We start from the raw sequence: 21,770 nt of genomic DNA on the forward strand, positions 1-21,770 counted from the left end.
TCGCGAGGCACCGGGGTGTCGGGGCTGGATGCCGGGGTTGTCCCCTCGCACGAAGGGTTCCAAAGGTGCTGGCGGTGCAGGGCAGGATTTGTGCAATTACTCTGCTTTTTGAAGCTGCCGCAGCATCCTTTATATGCCCGACTAAATGCAAATTGATTTTTCAGGAATGGACTGAGCAGGCCTCCGCGACGATCCATAGCTTGGCTAATATTTATCTAACGGCTGCCATGAATATCTTGTTAATCCCTTTGTGTTTAATTAATGGCACGCAGGACCCAGTCTGCTGCAGCCGAGCTCCCCAGGCACGTTGCTGAGGTCCCCGCAGCCCCATGTCCCTTCACCCTGGCCACCTCCTTTTTTCTTCCCCCACCACCCAGTGCCTCTGCTTCCCCCCCGTCGCTCCATCTCACCCCCACCTGGACCCCAAGGAGATCCCCCACTGCTCCCTCACCCCTCGGGGCCAAAAATGCCATTTGTGGGGCCACACGGTGAGCAAGCGCCCAGCACCAGCTCAGAAACAGCCGTCGGCTTTGGCTGAGCTGCACCCCGGGCAGATGACAGGAGAAGGGGGAACGGCTCTAAACTAAAAGAGGGCAGATTTAGATTAGAGATTAGGAAGAAATTCTTCTCCATGAGGGTGGTGAGGCCATGGCCCAGGCTGCCCAGAGAAGCTGTGGCTGCCCCCTCCCTGGCAGTGCTCAAGGCCAGGTTGGATGGAGCTCTGAGCACCCTGGGCTGGTGGAAGATGTCCCTGCTGATGGCAGGGGGGTTGGAACCAGATGATCTTCAAGGTCCCTTCCAACCCTGACCATTCTCTGATTCTATGATTCTATGTTCCCTGGGACATCTCACCAGAGAGGTGTCACCACCAAGTGCACCAGCACCCATGGGGGAAGCTGGAGGGGAGGCACCATGTCTGACCCCGTGCCCAGGAAAGGCTTGTAGCCCCACAGCTTTGGGCACCGATGGCAAATATCTCACCGCTGCTGCAGCAAGCGCTTCATTTGTCTGTGCATTTACTCATTTAGCTGTGAATTACTGTCGGCGGCTCGGGAGCGTCCTTGTAAAGCCGTGACAAGTGAGGTCGCTCCTTTTGCAGGGAATGCACATGCTTATGCGTCTGTATATGTGTATATACATATATGTATATCTATGCACAGGTACATAGATATATATATATAAAAACCAGGGAATTCAGCATTTCCCCAGCACCTGCAGCTGCCAAATCCCCTGCCAATGCCAGCATCGCTCTATTTTGCGGGCAGCCGGTGCCAGCACACCCAGATCCCACCACCACCAGCCGAGCTTCCCCAGCCCGCTGCCCTCCCTCCCTTCCCCGCAGCCCCAGCAGCAGCGAAAGGCACCGTTTTATTTCGGGTTTAAGGTTAATTTTCCATGGAAACATTCCCCAGACCCACCGTTTCCCCAGGAAGCCGCAGCTGTGCCGTCTCCATCGGCTGTGGGTTTCCCCTGCCAGCTCGGCTGGCTGAGCACCCCCGGATTTAAACTTTGCTGGAAAATACAGCCCCCCGAAATGGCGTCATCTCCCAATGCGCCCAGGGTGTGCGGGGTACCCGGGTGGGCTGGGGGGATGCTGAGGCCGGGTTGGGCTCGGGGACGTGATGGGGACCAGGCTGCTCGAGGAGGAGCAGATGTTTTCCATCCCAGATTCCTCCAGCGTCGGCTGACGCGGATGGGAGGCCCCGGGGTGAGCGCAGTGCCCAGGCCACCCACCGCTGGGTGCTCCGGGCATCCCGGCATCCCACGGATGGAGGAGCAGACCCAATGCTGACCCTAACCCAGGGTCCTACATCTCCAGGAGGAGGTTTGCTCAGTTTTCAGACCCCTGAGGACTCCCACCCCTCCCTCCCCGAGATCCCTGCGCTGGAGGAACCTGGGGTGCTCAGTGGGAGCCCAGGCTCTGGTTTCCTTAAAGCAAACTGGGAGGCAAAGAGCCGGCTCACCCTTCCCCAACCTGCGTCTGGGAGCTGACATGGGGCAGGAGGGAGGAACATTGGAGACCCAACTGGGCCACCCCAAAAATGCGCCAGCCGCTCACCACCTTGTCAGCCCCCCTGCCCCATTTTTGGGGTCCCACCCCAGCAGCGGGTGCTGCAGCCCTCACCCACGTGCCCGGCGGAGGGGGTATTCGCCCCGCAGCACCCACTGGGCAGGGTGTTATTGGCGCAAGCCCCGATCAGCAAAACCCCGATCGGCTCTCACGCCTGCTCACTTTTTCACGACACCCTAAAAATCCCCGGCAGGTTTCGAGGGTGCTGCACGCAGCGGGGTTCCCACCGCAAACACCCCGTGGCAGGCGCAGCCGCTGGCCCCGGCGCCCTCCGCTGTGCAAACCCAAGCTGTTTATGAGCTATGTGAGCACAATAAAGCAAAAGCAGCTGTGGCTACTGCCTCCTTTTACATGATTTTTTTTTTTCTTCCCCCCTCCTCTTATGATCCAGATATAAAGCCCTGGGAAATACAGGTTGAGAGTTGAGCGCTGACTCTGCTCCATCCCGGGAGCTGGAGGTAGGGGTGGGGATTCCGGCCGTTCCCACCATGCCAGCGTGCACAACGCCGCTGCGCCCCAGGGCACTTATTTCCAATGAACTTTTATTTTTTTAATAAATTACTAAAAATACAGAGCCTGGAAGCCGGTGTTGGGCAGTGGGAGAAATCCCAGGTGTTTCTTGTTCGGCCCTGCCACGGCTGGTGTTTGCACAGCGCTGCCCCGTGCCAACATTTCTTTGCCCAAGGCTTTGTCCGAACAAAGGCGAAGGGGTGAAGGATTCTGTGGGCACGGTGCGTGCCACCACGGAGTAGGAAAGGACTGGGAAACAGTACTGTCACCCTCTCTGAAACCCTGCTTTTCAGCATCACTGCTGGCTCTGGTTGCTTTGTCAGCACTTGCCGTATTTAGGATTAGTGCATTTTTGCTCTTTCGGGCTTTTGGAGAAGCGCTCTCGGCTTCGGAGCTGCCAGCAGGAGAGGAAAGCAGGGTGTTAATATTAGAACATCACCACGTGCTGCTAGAAAGCTGTGACCTAGCTGCCCTTAGTGAAACGTGGTGGGACAAATCCCATGACTGGAGTGCGGCTAGCGATGGCTACAGGCTGTTCAGAAGGGACAGGCAAGGAAGGAGGGGTGGAGAGCTGCCCTCTACATCAAGAGATGTACACAGTCTGAAGAGCTGTCTCTGAAGAACAGCCACAAGCAGGCTGAAAGCTCATGGGTAAGAATCAAAGACCAAGGCAACAAAAGGAACCTTGTGGTTCATAGAATCATAGAATTGTTAAGGTTGGAAAAGACCTCAAAGGTCATCAAGTCAAACCGTCAACCCATTACCACCATGCCTACTACTGGTTGGTGTCTACTAGAGGCTGCCCGGTCAAGGGGAGCCCGTTGACAAAGCCTGCTTGCTCCAGCTCCAGGAGGCATTGCACTCGCAGGCTCTCATCCTGCTGGGTGGCTTCAACCACCCCAGCATCTGCTGGAAAAGGAGCACGGCGAGCTTTGGGAACCCAGGAAACTGCTGGAAACCATTGAGGATAACTTCTTCAGCCAGGTGATAGACAGCCCTACCAGAGCGGATGAAGTACTGGACCTATTGGTCACCAACGCAAGTGAGCTCATTGGTGACGTCAAGAATGAAGACAGCCTGGGCTGCAGCGATCACGCGCTGGTGGAGTTTGCAGTCCTGAGGGATAAGGGTCAGGGGATGAGTAAAGTCAGGGCCCTGAATTTTAGGAAAGCAGACTTCCAGCTCTTCAAGGAATGAGTCAATAGGACTCCCTGGGAAACAGCCCTCAGGGACAGAGGAGCAGAACAGAGCTGGCAGAGCCTGAAGGACGCTTTCCATAGAGGGCAGGAGCTCTCAGTGCCCAGGTGTGAGGAATCAGGAAAGGCAGGCAAGAGACCAGCTGAATTTGGCAAGGGATGCTGAGAATAAGAAGGGCTTTGACAGCTATGTCAGCCAGAAGAGGAAGGCCAAAGAAAGCGTACCCCCCGTGACCAGCAAGGCTGGAGAACTGGCGACAGCAGGCAAGGAGAAGGCTGAGGTACTCAACAACTCTTTTGCCTTGGTCGTCTCCGCTGGCTGTGCCAGGGTGGCCGTCCCTGGGGCGAAGGCTGGCGTTACCTCTCCCCACCATCCCCTTACCCAACCAGCCAGGCCGGTGCGGACGCACCAGTGCCCGGAGGCTGTGGGCATCCTTGGGCTGGGGCCAGGCTCCGCCAGCTCCGTCAGCTCCATCAGAGCCCCCATGACAGCTTTTGGGTTTCAAGAAGAGCCTTTTCACGCTGGTACTGGTGCAGGGGGCTGTAGCAGGACTGTCCCTCCATGGTGGGACCCAGCCCTCACCCACGCTGGGGATTTTCGCCTTTTTACAGCACGGCCAAGAAGCAACATGTCCCTTGGCCGTGGTTTTCTTAGCTCTGTGGGGGTATGGGAAGCTGCTGCAGATGTGCACCGACCCAGCCAGTAGTCCTAACAGATGATCAGATAAACAAGGCAGAGAAAATAATGCTTACAGTATATTTTCCCGAGTAGAAGTCCCTATTTTTCAGCTATAATCAGACCAGGTCCCAAGGCAGGAAAGGTCTTTTCCATTTCTCCGCCACTGAGCTCCACCAACCCTACCCGTGGAGCAGGATCGGAGGCTTTATCACATTCCCCTGTTTGTGTTTACGGCGGAGCTGGATCTTAAGCTGTTGCATGAAAAATACCAGGCCTGCCCTCCTTTGTGCCGGGCTTCACACCCAGCCTAAGCCGATACCGCACCTCCTCCTGCCCCGTCCATCAGACACCCCAATTACCCTCCGCCGCGATTGCTCAGAGCTCTCCTACTAGCACAGGGGTTGTGCTGCTCTGACTTCACAAACTGAAGCATGGGAAGTTCCGTCTGAACATGAGGAAGAACTTCTTCCCTCTGAGGGTGACAGAGCCCTGGCCCAGGCTGCCCAGGGAGGCTGTGGAGTCTCCTTCTCTGGAGATATTCAAGACCCACCTGGACAAGGTCCTCTACAGCCTACTGTAGGTGACCCTGCTTTGGTAGGAGGGTTGGACTAGATGACCCACAGACATCCCTTCCAACCCCTACCATTCTGTGATTCTGTGATTCTGTGACTCCCCCCAGCCCGCTCGCCGCACGCCGTGGAGAGTGGTGCCTTCACCCACGGGCATCCCGGCCACCCCGGGAAAGGAGAACACATCGATGGGACCAGCAGCACCCCGTCCCGGCACTGCCCCGTCCCGCTGGCGTGGGAAGCTTCCCGCAGCGGTGCCCGGGCCAGCCGGGTGGGGTGAGCATGGAGGAGACGTTTAATTACACAGCGCCGGGTGTTTTTCCAGTTGCAGAGGGCTGGCTGCATTCGCTCTACCTGCGCCGGGTGCAATTAGTCCTGTTGGACAACTAATTGGCAATTAATAATATCTTTGCGTTATGCAAATGGGTTATGAACGTTCTGCAGACCAGGGCTACAAGGATGATGAGGGGACTGGAACATCTCCCCTACGAGGAGAGGCTGAGGGAGCTGGGCTTATTCAGCCTGGAGAAGAGAAGGCTGAGAGGGGACCTAATAAATGCTTATAAATATCTGAAGGGTGGGTGTCAGGAGGATGGGGCCAGACTCTTTCCAGTGGTGCCCAGCGACAGGACAAGGGGCAACGGGCACAAACTGAAGCAGAGGAAGCTCCAGCTGAAGATGAGGAAGAACTTCTTCCCTCTGAGGGTGACGGAGCCCTGGCCCAGGCTGCCCAGGGAGGCTGTGGAGTCTCCTTCTCTGGAGATATTCCAGCCCCGCCTGGACGCGGTGCTGTGCAGCCTGCTCTGGGTGACCCTGCTTCAGCAGGACGGTTGGACTAGATGACCCACAGAGGTCCCTTCCAACCCCTGCTATTCTGTGATTCTGTGATTCTGTGATTTTTTTTAATGCCTTTGCCTTTGCTTCCAAATACAGTGGTGTTTTGGGGCTTGGGTTATGTATATTTTTTGCTGTGAGCTAGAGAAGCAGCTGTTTAGGGATGCAAAGGCGGATAATCCTTCCCGCGGCACCCAGCGTGAGTCGGCAGCCCAGGGGATCACTGGCACCGGAGCTTCCCGGGCTGCCCCAGCGCCGGGCGACGGCTGCGAGGCAGGGCTGAGCCCGCTGGCAGCGATGCTGTGCTGCTGCCCGGCTGATGAAAGGCCGCCAGGACGCGTCCGTCTGCCCGCACAGGCAGCCGGGACGCGCCGGGCTGGCCTCGTCACTGCCGGTGATGCTTTAGGTGGCACGGCGGAGTAGATGAGGAGCTACTGGAGAGAGTCCAGCGGAGGGCTACAAGGATGATGAGGGGACTGGAACATCGAGGAGAGGCTGAGGGAGCTGGGCTTGTTCAGCCTGAAGAAGAGAAGGCTGAGAGGGGACCTAATAAATGCTTATAAATATCTGAAGGGTGGGTGTCAGGAGGGTGGGGCCAAGCTCTTTTCAGTGGTGCCCAGTGACAGGACAAGGGGCAATGGGCACAAACTGAAGCAGAAGAAGTTCCGTCTGAACATGAGGAAGAACTTCTTCCCTCTGAGGGTGACGGAGCCCTGGCCCAGGCTGCCCAGGGAGGCTGTGGAGTCTCCTTCTCTGGAGATATTCAAGACCCGCCTGGACAAGGTCCTGTGCAGCCTGCTCTGGGTGACTCTGCTTGGGCAGGGGGTTGGACTAGATGACCCACAGAGGTCCCTTCCAACCCCTACTATTCTGTGATTCTGTGATTCTGTGATTAAAAACAGCCTCAAATGCTTGGTGTCATCGAAAAAGAGCTTGCAGACAGCATCAAGCCAGCTTAGCTTTGCTTATGCTAATCGGGCAAAAGACGACTGCAGACAGCTCGAGGTGAGAAGATCGGGCGGCGAGGAGCGAGCTGGGACTTTCCACGGGCGGGCAGCCAGCGCCGTCCCTTTTATCTGCCATTGGGAGCGTCTGGATCCCAGGGCAGGATGCCCGGCTGCCCCTCGCCCAGTGGGTGCCGTGCCCGTGGGGAGCAGAATCCTCGCGCCGGTGCCGGCGGTGAGCCATGGCCACGTTCCCTGGGCTGAGGTTGGCAGCCAGGTTGGCTGCCCACAACCATCTCATACCCGTGCAAGAGGCTGGGGAGACGTTGGACAACCAGTACAGGGTCAACCCATGGTCCTCTGGTGGCTTCCAAAGCACTGCACATGGGGTTTTGTGGGAAGGATAGGAAACACAGAATCATTTATTTCATTTTTTGATTCCAGGTGCTTTAACGGGGAGCACTGTGCGGCACAGCCCTCGCCCCTCTGTCCTCAAAGCCCTGACCCAGCGGGACCAGTTGTGGCATTGGGGTCCCCTGGGCTTGCGGTAAGCAAAAGCCACGGCAGTAACGACCCCTGCTCAGCGATGCTGACCCATTTACCCACTTTCAATCCATCGGGACACAAAGCTGAGGTGCTCTTTTTTTAGCCCAGGCTGCCTTCTTATGCTCGAAGTTGAGGTTTCCGCATTGCCGTTCCCTCTAATTTTGGGGGAGCAGATAGCTCGCATCAGCCCTGCTCACGCTGCTGGCTGCCCAGCACGTCCTGCTCGGGGCTGAAAGAGGCATCTTCAAGAAAGATAAGCGAGGTAAAGAAACTAAACCAGCCCAAATAAAAGGAAGAGGCATGGCGAGCACAGTGTGAACACCTCCGCTTCGGTCTCCCTGGCTCCGGGAAGGGTTTTGCAGTCAGATCTCCCAGCACACGAAGTTACACAAAGAATATGGAAAACCAGCAAAGGCCCCATTTTTCCCCAGTCCAGGTGATTCCCGGCGACGGGTTTGCAAACCCCAAAACCAGGAAAATGTAAGTCACTTGTAAAATTGGCTGCATGATGCTGTCAAGAGATCTCGCACGGGGGTGGAAGCTATATGGGAAAAATCAAAGGTATTTTTTTCCTTGCCTCTGCCCAAATGCTTTGCCTTACACTGAGCAGACCGTCCTCAGAGGAACACCTCGGTAAACACTCCGCTTCCCAGGCTATGCATGAGCTTCTTAAAAAAAAATAATCTGTGTTGCTTTGATAAATCGTTTGCATTCAAGGTAATTAAAATTTAATCAGCAAAGCTAAAGAAATTGAGATATTTTTCCAGCAGAGATGAGACAGAGATGGACCCAATTTCCTACTAGACCTAACATCCCCCATTACAACTGCCCAACTCCTGCAGGTCTCTCCTTCGCTGTCGTAGTGCGAAACAAGGTGAGGAAAAATGAAGGGCAGGGAGAAACAGCAGGAAAATTAACGCATTTTCCAAGTGAAATGAGATTGCTTAGTTCATGGGGATAAAAACCACCTGCTTGTTCCCATCTGCTTTCTTGTGCCTCAGTTGCAAACCGTCAGTGCCGGAAAAATCCTCCCCACCCAGGCGGGGAGGCCGAGACGCCGCTAACCTGCTTATTAGCTGGGCTGGATGTGCCGGCGAGCGGGCAGGACCGCAGGCAGCCCGCGCAGCGTGGGCAGGAGGGTGCTCCCCTTCCCTGTGCCCACGCCTTTCCTCTTCCCCATCCTCTTCCCCATCCCCATCCTCATCCTTTTCCCCATCCCCATCCCCATCTCATACCAATCCTCATCCCCTTCCGCATCCTTTCCCTCTGAGGACAGACATTCTCCTCCAGCAGCCGGACCGAGGTTGCAATTTTCTAGCCAATCCTGATTTTTAGCAGTTTTTTAGCCAAAGCCCAGGTTTTCGCGAGGAAGGAAGCGGCTGGCGATGTGCAGGCACCTGCCCTGCCTGTGGGACCCAGCACACGGGTGACAGCCCCGCTCGGCCACTTCCCCAGGGATAAGACCTCCGGAAAGCAGAGAAGAGCCTGGAAACCGAGCGAAACCAGCCCTGAGGACAAGCTGTTTGCAAAGCTGCTGAGCATTCTTCCTCTTCCCTGCAATCCGTACCACACGTCCGTCTCTGCTAATAACTCGTTGGGATGCCAAAACAACAGCCTGCACCCTTCCTGCGGCACCCCGGCTCCTCGGCCAGCGTCCTCGTGCTGGGAAACGGGGGTGCTGAGAAGGGCCAGAAAATAATGGCCAGAAAAACAAGCTAAAAATTAGGAAAAATTTATTTCTTGAAAGAGCGGTCAGACGTTGGAACAGGCTGCCCAGGGAGGTGGTGGAGTCCCCATCCCTGGAGGGGTTCAAACATCGTGTAGATGTGGCACCTTGGGACATGGTTTAGCAGGCATGGTGGAGTTGGGGTGACGGTTGGACTTGATAATCTTAGAGGTCTCTTCCAACCTTCATGATTCTATGATTCTATAATTCCATGGTAAAAAATGATGTCGTTGGGGTTCTTTGAAGGGCCAAGTGTGGGTCTCAATGGGGGTAATGCTGGCAGAGACCCCGACATCTGCTCCGGGGAGCAGCAGGGGTCCCACCTGCCCACCCACCGTGGGGACAGGGGACCGAGAGCCGGTGTCCCAGGGCCCGTCTGCAGGAAGCCAAGCCCAAGGGTGATGCTTTTGGGGCGTGGGGGGCGGCTTATGGGGTGGAGGTCCTCAAAGCACGGGGGTTGGCTTTGCCTCTTCGCTTTGAGAGAGGGGCAGGCGAGATGGGGGAGAGGGCTCACTGCAAAGGGAAGGAGAGAGAGGAGGAGGAAATGAAAACTAATTAACTAATAAGTGTGCTGGGTTGGCTCAGGGGCAGCGGGAGAGCAATCCAGAGGGCTGACTCACTCTGACTCAGCCTGCGAAGAAGAGTGGGTTGAAATCTGGCGCTGGAACATCTCCTGCCCCAGCCACGCGGCCGGGCTGCGGGCACCGAACCCAGACCTGCCGGGGCCCGAGCATCCCCGCGGGGACCTGCCTCGCGCAGGCACCGCTCTCGTGGCAGGAGAGAAATCTCTTTCTTGAGGGAAATGAAGCTGGATTCGCCAGCGGGAGCAAGCAGCTCGCATGGAGCCAGGCCTTTTGGATGCAGCTCCCTGTCTCCTTATTTTTGCCTTAAAACTGGCCAAGCGCGGAGCGAGGGGGAAATCCCCCTCCGCACAACCAAAGCCGCTGTGCCCGTGGGAGAAGACAACGTTACCACCGACGCTGGGATGCCAAACGCTAACCCCGAAGCTGGCAAGCATGTCCAGAGCCAGCGCGATGGCCTCAAGTTGCATCAGGGGAGGTTCAGATTGGATATTAGGAAAAATTTCTTTCCTGAAAGAGCGGTCAGGCGTTGGACCAGGCTGCCCAGGGCAGTGGTGGAGTCCCCATCCCTGGAGGGGTTCAAAAACCATGCAGATGTGGCACTTGGGGACGTGGTTTAGCAGGCATGGTGGTGTTGGGTCTACGGTTGGACTTGATGATCTCAGAGGTCTTTTAAAACCTTCATGATTCTATGATTCTATGACCAAAGGGATGGCTGTGAAGGGATGGATTGCACCATACCCCCCTTACCGAGCAGGGACCCCGTTATGGAGTCCGTGCCGGTGCCGCCGGCCATGCCACCCAGCGTGTCGGTGCACGCCAACATGGAGGCCCTGCCTTCCCCTTCGCTCCCGCGCGCCCCGGCTTCGCCCTGTTCCTGCCCAATGACTGGGTACGATTTCTTCACCCCACAGGCTCCGGCCGTGGGGGAAAGGCCCCCCCCTCGCCACCCATTCCAGGGGTGCTGCCCCAGCGAGTGGGTCACAGCGGGTGAACGTGTTGTTTGGGTCCGCAGCAAGGAGAGCGATGCAGGTTTAGACATGGTCGAGAGCATCGCCTGAGGCTGGGGGGGCTTCACCTCTCTGCACCCCCACTTCCAAGGGGCTGTGCCTAAGGTTTCAGAGGAGATGGGGCTCCTTGGGGGGGCACAACTCCCATCTCCCCCCTCCAACCCGCCGGGGACCGGGCTTAGCTGACTCTGTGCTGTTCGAGACTGGGGTGAGGAGAGTCCCACCTCCTGCACAGGCAGGAAGAAAAAGAGAAGGAGAAAAAGTTCTGCAGTCGAGTTGGGTTTTTCCCATCCCCGGAGGCTTTGGCGCAAACTTACTTACTTTTTTTTTTTTTTTTTGGTAATTATTTGTTCTCGCTCTCTTCTTTTCAAAAAAATATTTTCAACCAATGGGTTACTGAAGTCTCTTGCCTCCCGACAAAACCTGGGCTCCCTGCCAGCACATATTTCTGATAATTCATCCATTATTAAATGAAATCAAAGATACGATTTAAAAAAATATTTAAAAAAAAAAAAGCCATGGGACTGTTTGCATCCAGGAGAGAGGCTCTTTACAGCTGGGCTGGGAGCTTCTTTAACTGCCAAAGGATCTGCCCAAGGAAAACCCACCCAAAGCGCTTGCCCTGCTCTGCAAACTGCGAACATCTCTCAGGTGGTCAGGCCAAAACCCGAGGGTCCTACGGCGTTTTCCTGCCCGGATAAAGGCGATTCCCTGCCCGCTGTGGGCTGGGCTGACAGAAGCCCTAACTCGGGTGGGTGCTGGCTGGATACGTCCCCTCCCTGCCGGTGGGCTCCCGGGGGAGAGCCTGCAACCCGTGGCCAGAGACAGCCCGACTGGATCAGCCGGTCCTCTCCAAACCGGAGAGAGAGGAAGATCTGATGGAGAGGGAGGGGCACGGCAATTACAGCCTTTTCGCTTTAATAACCCTCGCTGCTTCCCCGAGTCCGTATTTACATCCTTCTCAGTGCAGAAGTAGTAATTAAAGTCTCTCTGCTCAGGTCTAAACAACAGCAGACCCTCCTGTTATTAAAAGCAGAGAGCCAAAGCAAAAATCAACCTGATTTTTATGGCTAGGAAGCCTCAGACCCCTCTCTGTGAGCTGGCTAATGAAGGGGGGGGCAGCAGGATTTAGGGCTGGCTCTGCCAGGGCATCGACACGCTGCATTGATCTCCGTGGGATGCCAGGGATGGAAAACTGCTTGGAAAACAGCTCCAAGCCACCGGTCACTTCTCATCCCATTTTTTGGCCATTTCCACCAGCCATCATGGAGCAAATGGGTCTCAGGGGTCTGCGGGCACCAGCTAATGGGCCGAGCCGCGGCGGTGTCTGGAGCCGCTCAGCAGCTCTTGTGCCTTACTGGAGCAGCTCAGGCCCTCCTCCCACTTTAAAGAAACTATCAAAAAAAATTTGAGAAAATTAATTATTCACTAAGACTGCTAATTAAGTTGATTTCCTCCGCAAGGGCATGGAAGGAAATGAGCTGGAGCAGCTCTTAATTGTTTAAAAAGAGCCGTCCTACAGGCGTTCCTCCGGAGCTGCTCTGCCCGACGAGAGCATCCAGCCCTGTGTTCCACCGGGCCCGGAGGATTTGCTGGCGCTGGTGCCTGCCTCGCACCCTGCAGATGCTTTCAAAGAAGCAAAGGTCAGCAGTGAGCCATGATGTGCTGCTTGACCCCTATACCCAAACTGTGTGAGCCAAGGGACCCGGCACCCCACTTCTGTCTCCTCCCTGGGGAGCGAGTGAGGGCTGCAAGAGGCTCCATGGGGAGCCTGGGTGGAACCAGTCCAGAAGAAATAGAACCTCTCTCCCTCACGCAGGCTGTTTCTGGATGGCCCAAGAGCTCGAGGAAGACTTCATCCTGCCCTGGGTCCAGCGTGATGTGGCACTGTCTCCTGGGCAGCCACAGAGGATGGGTCAGGTTTGCACTGTGGGCATCCCCAGTTGCCACCGCTGGATCGCCGTGGGGTGCTGGTGCCTTCCCTTGCCCCATCCTTTGCCCTGGCCCATGCCCCGGTGCAGGGTCCCCATGGGGAATCTGGGAGGATCCCCCACTTCCACCAGGCTTCAAGGAGGGGTGGAAACCACAACAGCACGGTCAACGAGACACCCAGTCTGCTGATGCCCATGGCCAGAAGGAAGCCTGAGCATCAGCTCTCCATGTCGTCATGGTTTGGGCAATCCAGAGAGGATGCCTGCCAAAAACACCCAAGCCACAGCTGCCATACATATATATATATATATATATATAAAAATAAACACAAAGCATCAGGCAGGTTAATAGTCCAGCAATTTGCAACCCCAGCTCATTTCTCAGGTTACGGTGCATCCATCAACTATTCGCAGCAAACGGCACCAGGGACCCGCCATCGCTCCCACCTAGACCCTAAGGCAGAGCACCCACTCCTCAAAGCACCCTTGAGTGGGCAGGTGGGGAAGAGCGAGCCCTTGGTGCCCTGTGGCAAGGGAAATGGCTTCCTCCCAGCTGCTGGGGTGCAGCGGGTGGGAGCACACGTGCCCAGGGATGGCAATCCTCTGGTGGTCCTCAGGGATGGAAACGCTCCGGAGGTGCCCAGGGTCGGCAATCCTCTGGCAGCCCCCAGGCCCTCCACCCAGCCTCCCATGGCAAGGAGTGGTGCCGCTGCCCACACTGAACCTTGGCCTCCCGCTCCCACCACCATTTCATTTCAGTCCCCCTTTTACCAGGACCTTCCCTTCTTGTCCTGTAGGGGCTGATGGAGAAAAACTCTCCGGGATCTCACATGGCGGAGAACAAAAGGAATTATTTCAAACCAAAGGGATTCATCTCCAAGGCACCTTGCCGAGAACAGGGCGATGCTGCACCAACCTCGCTTCTCCCAAGGAAATCAGTCCCACCACAAACGTGGTGGGCTTGAGGCCGGCGAGCACATCTCCTCCACCCCAGCCCTTCCTCCTCTGCCAGCTGCCAGGATGGGTGAAATCTGGGGCTTGGCACAGGCAACTGCGGAGATCACGCGAACAAAGCCGAGGAAAACCGAGCGGATCCAGCCGAACGGCATTGCACCGGGAGCTCAGGGTTTTCATGAGACAGCACTGTCCTCCACAAGCACCCCTGGGGATCCCCACCATTCCTGGCACAGCTCTTGTGCCAAAACACCATGATAAAGGAAAACGCGGCCCCGAGGAGCATGGCTGCCAATGCTTGGCCGACTGTGTTCTCACCAGGAGAAAACAAAGCTTGAGAACACCACGACTGCCCTGAAATCCTCTGCTGAGTTCCCAGCAGCCGGAAAGCATTCACAGCCTTTCACAAGCCACAGGTAACACATGGACAGGCACTTCTCAGTCAATGCTGCAGCCCCACGGCTCAGCTGGGAGCCAGCTAAGATGGCCCCTCCAGCACCAGGTCACCATCTGCGCCACCTTTCCTTTCCCTTCCCTTCCCTTCCGCAGCCCAACGCCATTAAAAACAGGCACTTGTTTTCCTACCTGGTGCTGGGAACATCTACGAGTCAGGCTCCTCCAGCAGCTCCATGGCGAGCTCGGTGTTATCTCAGCAGAGCTGGAATATAAAGCCACCACGAGAAAAGCTCAGTGTCCCTGCAGAGGTGGGACGCTTCAAGGCAAGTTCCTCCTGTGCTGCTGGTGGAAGCCCATCCCGCGGGAGCTGGTGGGACTGTGGGCCTCTCCACGTCCTCCTGGGCTGGTGAGGCACCAGGATCCCTGAGAATCGTGCTCTGCTTGGAGGGACCTACCCTTTTTTGACTGGTGTCCAACCCTAAAGCGCATGTTCTTACCTGCTCGGTGGAAGACAGGGGAAGGCTCGAGCACCTTTCCGAGAAACACATGGGTCTCAGCAGGGTGTGGATCTCACCCAGCTCCTCCTGCTCTTCGGCCAAACGATGGTGAGGAAAAAAAGGGGGATGCAAAGTTGCAGCAAGCTGGAGAAAAGAGGCCAGTGGTGCGAACGCTCCCCGCAGCTGGTGTCTACACAGCTCTGCCGGTTGGTTAACAGTGGAGCTCTGATCAACAGGTACATTGATGTCAAGCTGGGACTTGTCTCCTCGGTGAGGAAAGGGAACAGCAGAGATTACTAAGCAATGCAGGAATGTGGTTTGTTTAATGTGAGCCATCAACACAGAAGAGTAAAATAATGACAGATGTGTAATCACATTTCCTGAGTCTAAAACCATGAGATAGAGAATTTAAACACTACTTTTCCCAAGATCAAGAAGAGGAGCCGTTTGGCTACGAACTCATTTGGTTACTAATTTCCTCGGCATTAAATCAGCTGTTTCCCAAATCTCTTGACATACTTTGCCGAAGCGCTCCAAGGACAGGGCTGGTCCCCGGCTGGCTTTGATGTGAGGGTAAGCAGGGCGAGAAGATGCTTTGGAAACATGGATACACCAGCTGACCGAGCTGGCCCAGATCAGAGGTTCCTGAGTGTTGCTTAATTGGTTTATTTTAATGAAAGATGGCGAGATAAATTTCACATGGCTCTTTATCGGGGGAGCGGCGAGCGGTGGGAGACGGAGATCAGGATCTGGGTTAAGCCAACCCTTCGAGGGCAGGCTGGGGGTAAAATGGAGCCATTTCCCCAGGAAAAGCCTGGTAATTGTGGAAAACCAGAGTTTGCTTTGTTTTGGTCTCTCCTGCAAGGCTGGTTTGCAGAGGGCACATGGCTGAGGGACACCAGACCCAAAGCCCACCCAAACTGGGGGAAGAAATCGCTGCTCAGCCTCGGTCTTCACCTCCAGCACTTTGCTGAAGGTCAGGGGTGCAGGACCTGGAGGGGAGCGGTTATGTGCTGTCTCTGCACTGCAGATGGTGTGGAAGGGCTGGGAGGGAATAGTGGCATTTGCTTGTTGTGTTTTTCTTTTTGTCTCTTAAGATCAAAAGGGGGAAAAGCACCAAGTCAAGTGGGGAAGGTGCCGCCAAGCACAGGAGCCAGCTGCAGAGGGACTCCAGTCTGCCTCTCTTCTGGATTTAGGAAGCGTGTTATTTTCCCCTGGCCAAATGATCAGCCTTTCCTCTGCTTCCCCTCCCCAGCTTTGCAGGGCCTGTGGTCCCAGGTTGCTTCTCTCATGTGCATTCATGGCGTTTCTCAGGTGGCCTCAGGTAAGTGCAGAAACAGTGTTGGAGTGGAAGGTCCTCCATTGTATCCCACCCTCCTCCCCACTGTTGCAGAAAAGGCAGGAAAGCAAGGCTCTGTAGACCCCGCAGCAGGCTCTGCTGAGAAACCAAATCATCCCCTGGCATGGTGGTGGCCATTGAGGGGTGTCTACACCAGCCTGAGATGCTGGGGACCACACCATCAACATTAGATCTAGGTCAGGTGTATTTTTCATGTCCTGGAACCGGCCTGGGGTGCATGGTGAGGCAGGGGCAGAGCAGAGCAGCACCTCTTGGCCTTGCACCCTCCAAATTCATCTTCATCTTCTGGATACTCAGATGCCCCTAGTGACCCAGTCTCCAGGAAACCCAGCCTGGTACCAGTGAGGTTTGCAGCTGGCCCCCACACCAGCTCTCCACATCACCACAGTCTGGAAGAAGCTCCCAGACACTCATCCAGAGAGCCTGGAGAACATCAAGAGAGCAGCTAATCCTTGGCAGTCCCGTGTCCTTTGCAAGCTCCTCTCTGGCCCCCCAGGAACTTGGTGGTGTGTCTGATCCTGCTTGTTAGCCCTTCCAGGGGAGCAGTGACCAGATGGGCAGGGAATTTTCATGACACCTCCCCATTCCAGAGACGCCCTGGCTGCCAGACACCATTAGAGATGCCCAAAACCAGGGGTTTAGGAGCTGGGAAAGCCAAAAAGGAGGTACCCAAAGGTGCAGGAGCACTCTCCCAGGCCGTAGGAGACCTTGCAAGGCTGCAGAGCACAGAGAAAATGCATGGCCTAACAGGCCAGGACAGAGTTTATTCATTTATTTCTTACTTGCCATCATGTCTCTGTGTTGGATATCCTCACTGATGCTGGCAGGGCTCCTCCTGAGGAGCTCCACTGACCATAGAGCTGATGTCCTTACAGACCAGTGATGCCATTAGCTCACATCTGCCTGGCGTGAGCTGGAAAATGGTCCTTTATTTCCAGTCAATTGAACAAACAACGGTTCCTCCCCCAAAGGCGTCTAACGAGCAGCATCCCCATATCTGTGACCACGTCCGTGGCCTCCTCCTTGACTTTATCTGAGTGCACAAAGCTGCTGCCTCCTGCCGTGGGAAAGGCAGCTCCATCCCCTAAATGAACTTTAATTAGTCTGACTGCCTGCCAACAGCTATTCTGGTGACACCCTTGCTCCAATTAAGTCTTGGTTTCACCCCAAATTGTGCAGAACCCAGGCACGGCTTGTCCCTGGCCAGTGGTGCAGAGAAACGCCCGAGGCAATGCTGGCAGAGCTCGAAGGTCACGTTCAGCCAGGGAAATCTGGGGACAAATCGCCCCTCAGACAACGCTGGGGTGGTATCGCTGACCATTGCGTACGACGCCAAGGGGTAATTCGGAACATAGGGAAAAAGGCCCATGTAGTGCATCTGGGAGTCCATGGAAGCGTTCACGGAGCAGGAGCAGCCATCGGAGGCAGAGCAACCTGCCAGCCCAGCCTGCTCCACCACAGCTCGCCCCGTGCCCGGGGCGCAGATGGGTTCCCGGATGCATCTCGCAGCCCCGTAGCTCCCGTTCAGGGCTGTGATTTCATCACCGCTTACTTTATTAAGAGTCACCTTGGGTGGGATGCAGACGTCGGCTGCGAGCTGAGCTGAATCAGACCCTCCCGGCCGGTCCTCTCCGCACAGGGAGTCTAGACTGATGGCTGAGGTGGAGACATCTCCTCTCCAAGATACCTGCGTGAGGTCTGGGGCGCTCCCCACATCAAAGGGCCCCTGAGCTACCGAAGTGAGGTTATAATTAAGCCACCCCGGGGCAAGAGGGAGAGATTTCTCTCGGTGTCAGCTGATCTCCTTCCAAGGCTCCATCACTTGGGGTGGTGTCCTCTACCACTGTCCTGGGAGGCTTTGGTGGCTGTAGCAGGGGCTCCTGTCCCACGCAGGGACTGTGCCTGCTTCATGCTGACCCTGGTATGAAAACCAGAGAGCCAAACCCCTCCTTTGCAAGCAGGTCACGCCCTGCTGCCAGGTTCTTGGCTCCCTCGTACACAGGGAGGGGAACTCACTGCAGGGACACAGAGGGAGAGGTACCAGGATCTCCTTACACCCATTCTGCTTCTGAATTGACCCGAAAGCCTAGGGATGGCCTGGGCAGCCATGGACTCTGGGAAAAGCTGTCCTGCAGGGCAGAAGGAAGCTGATATCTTGGAAATCCTTGAAAACACCATCACAGCCTGCCAGTGACTAGCACCATAGGTGACCGAGCATTGCAGCGCGACAGGTTGCAGTTTTGACTTCAGAGAAAGCCCAGGAAAGCAGCCATTTAATTAACCAGAGGAACCGGCTTCACGTCGATCATTGCCATAAAGTGCATTGAAGTCTCAGATGCCCCAAGAAACCCAATGCCTTGCAGGTGGGAGACGCTGGATAATGTTTTCCTCTTTTAGTGGGGTTTTGTCCAGCTGGACCATTTCACAGAGCCAGCCGGTGACCACAAAAAAAGAGAAAATTGGCACAAGCAAGGAGGACGTAAGTGCTGGAGAGCAGGGAAAGAGGAGCCAACCCCTGATCCTACCTGCCAGCACCAGGAGGGCCAGGTGCAACGCTGCCTAAACAAAAGCAGGGATGTGCTCCTCGATACTCTGTTAAAACCTAAGCTTTCTAGAGTGTCAATAAAGCCCACATTAAAGGATTAAAAACTGGTGAGCAGATCCCAGCAGGCAGTTGTCCACCAAAAAGCCTCCATGAAGTGGAGCGTTGGTCCTGGGGGTTTCGCAGCGAGCCAGCCGCCGGTCGGCCTTTTCACCCGTAACCACAGAATCACAGAACCATTGAGTGGTTCGAGTTGGAAGGGAGCTTAAAGGTCATCCTGTCCCACCCCCCTGCAACAGGCAGGGACCCCTTCCACCAGAGCAGGGTGCTCAAAGCCCCGTCCAGCCTGGCCTTGGACACTGCCAAGGAGGGGGCAGCCACAGCTTCTCTGGGCAACCTGGGCCAGGGCCTCACCACCATCACGGTGAAGAATTTTTTTTTGCAGTGAAGATTTTTTTTGCAGAGAGCTTAAAAATAATAGAAATTTAAAGAAAATAATGGGTTTAAACGGGGACGTCTCATCCATCCAGCTGGCTGCTCAGAAGAATAACCCCTCAAAAGGGGGTTATTTGGTAGGGTGACATTCTCTCCTATACACAACGTCGACTGGCTGAGCCTTAATCGACATGTCCAGCACCACCCCAGGCAGCCCCAAAGCTGGCAGTCAAACCCAGTGGTCCCAGCACATCACAGCACGTCCTCCTGGCACAGCCCTCCTGCCTCAGGGACAACATCCTCTCCGCCAAGACAATGCCCATTCCAAACTGCAGGGCTGGCTGCTCAGGCTGTAATTAATCTCCATGCAGGGAAAATCCCTGTTATTGACTGTCCCTCCATGAGCAGACACGCCAAGACGCACCAGGCAGGCTGTTTCTGCAGAGCAATCACAGCCGTCCTGCTGTCCCCGCACAGCCCTGATGGCTTCATGGTTGTCTTCTCTTCCCACCACGTCGTTCATTCTCTGCATTGCCTTGGAACTGACTTTCCATTTTCCGAGAGAACTGTTTTCCCTTTGCTGTTTCTTTTTCCATGAGCTGTTCAGTCCAAAGTCTGTGGCAAACACAATCTGGCTGCACGCTCGCAGCTACGCAACGGCCTCACTTCCCAACAGAGGCAACTGGAGAAGGCTTATTCGGGAAGTACACTGGGATGAAAAAAGAACACCCCTTTTAAATGTGGAAAATTTGCTTAAAGCTGAGTAAGGATTTAAGGTTGGTAATATGCAAGTAGCAAGCCAATGCAAAATGGCTTTTATGATTCACTCCGTCTCCAACCTGGTCTAGAAGCCGTTGCAGCCTTTGACTTGGGTGATCAGTGACATTGAGATGAGAGGGACGACACAGTCATAAAGTCAACACAAGGCGCAGTGGCACGATTTTACGGGCTAATTTATGTTAGCCACTGCCCAGCCAGAGTTCACCCATGGTTTGCTGTGGTCATCCCATGGGGTACAGTTGTGCCAAAGGGGATGAGCTGGACCAGAGGACAAGTAGTTGGGGCTGGTCATCAACATGCACCCTCATCCAGGAGCACAGTTGATTTGCAGATTATTTATTTGCTTATTAGATCACATTTGGCTAATAGTTTCTGTGATGCTCTGTATTATGAGCTAATAAGTCTTCCCTGGAAACCCACCAGCATCTTGCTTGACGGCCAGCTTGAAGCCATCCCTAATTAAACCAGTTTTGACTTCCTAATAGAGCCCTAGAAGTCAGCCAGCAGAGCAGGAGGCGTTTACCTAGCTGCCACCCTTTGATGATGGAAGTGGAGGTGAGGAGGAGGAGGCTGGCCTGCCCGATGCCGTGCCACGCGTCTCGTCACCACCCTGACCTGCTGAGACCTTCTGCAGAGCCCAAGCCCAGGTTGGCATGAGCAGGCACGCCGCGTGACTGCGGAGATGGGTCCTTCAACGGCTGCTCCTCTCCCACCACCTCTTCTCACATGCAATGGGGCAGCTGGGGACAGGTGGAAGGGGGTCTCAGGGCAAATGGGGGATGGTGGAAGGGTTTCTGCAGTCTTTTCCCAGGGCAAATGCTTTGTGTGTTCTGCCCAGGAAAGCCTGCCCACCTCCGATGCATCAGGCACCATCTTCCTATCCCAGCTTTTCCCCACTTACAGCACCACCAACAGGATTTTCCCCAGGGACCGATGTCCCTCTCAAGATCCTTCTCCTCCCATCCCACTGAGACCAGCGCTTTGTCTCCTCTCGCCCCATCGAGGTGCTCACACCTCCGGGGTGGGGAATGCCTCCTTGACACAACTCAAGCATTGCAAAAATGCGTCCCAGCTGGCTGAGGCTGAGCGAGCAGCACGCCACGGGCAGGCAGCCCACATCCGCCTCTGCTCCAGCCCGGGGCCAACAGCCCCATCCCACCATCCCTCGCCCTTCCTCGCCTGCCTCTTCCTCGCTCCTCTCCCCCGCCTGCGGAACAAGAAGCCTTTGTCTGCTCCCCCCGTTTGGAGGAGCACAAACGGCTTGAACTTTCCCTGAGTGAGTTTTTCCCCGGCAGCAGGGCTGTGCGCTGTGCCGATGCCAGGTATTAACTAAGCGGATGACTCAACGAACCGGTTCAGACCAAGCAAGAACAACCCTTCACTTTTTTTCCAACGCTCCAGCTCAGCCCAGCGCAGGCTGTTCTGGAGCATCAGAAAAGGTTAGTTAACTTGAAATATAACTTTTAAAGCGGTTTATTACATTTTCCCTCTTTTGGGTTGCAGCTGCTATGGGAGGATGATGGAAATGCAGTCAAGGAGATCATTCCAAGGTAGTTTTTCCCTAAATTTTTCTGTCTGGTTTCAAGGTTTCCTGTGACATCTTGGCAGGTATTTCGTGGAAGCACTGTACTACATGGCGTGTACTACAACAAGTGGCACATGCCACGGGATGGAGATGGAGGGCTTCAGGAACGGTGAGCTCCCCAGTTTGTGTTTGTCCAGGAGAACAGCAGAGACTCCTCAGAGCCCCAGCAGGCTCCGTCAGATGGCTCTGGCTTGTGATGGGGCAAAGGCACGTGGCACGGAGGGACGCGTCCTGTGCACGGAGCGACCTGTCCTGCTCACAGAGGGTCAGTGGCTCCAGCTGTGGTGGGGAGCAGAGGCAGCTCTGAAGGTTTCAGCCTGGGAAAGCTGCAGTGCTGAAACAGGCTGCTAAAGGCAGTAGTTAAAAAAAGAAAACAAACTAGAGAAGACTACAAAGTGCCAAGCAGCATGCGGTCTGGGAAACACGGCTGGGCAGGGCCGTGCTGGAGGCTGGAGCTGCTCTTCGGGATTGAAGCAGCCATTCCCATGGAAAGCATTGTTAACGCTGTGGTTTTCTCTGCTGCTCCAGAGCTTCTCCAAGCCCGAGAGCCCCAGTGCTGCCAGGAACCCAATGGTAACAACCCACACGGCTTGGGATCGCACTGGCAGACCCAGCTGACGGGGA

Source organism: Opisthocomus hoazin, chromosome 7 (genome assembly GCF_030867145.1).
Source record: "Opisthocomus hoazin isolate bOpiHoa1 chromosome 7, bOpiHoa1.hap1, whole genome shotgun sequence".
Classification (NCBI taxonomy): domain Eukaryota; kingdom Metazoa; phylum Chordata; class Aves; order Opisthocomiformes; family Opisthocomidae; genus Opisthocomus; species Opisthocomus hoazin.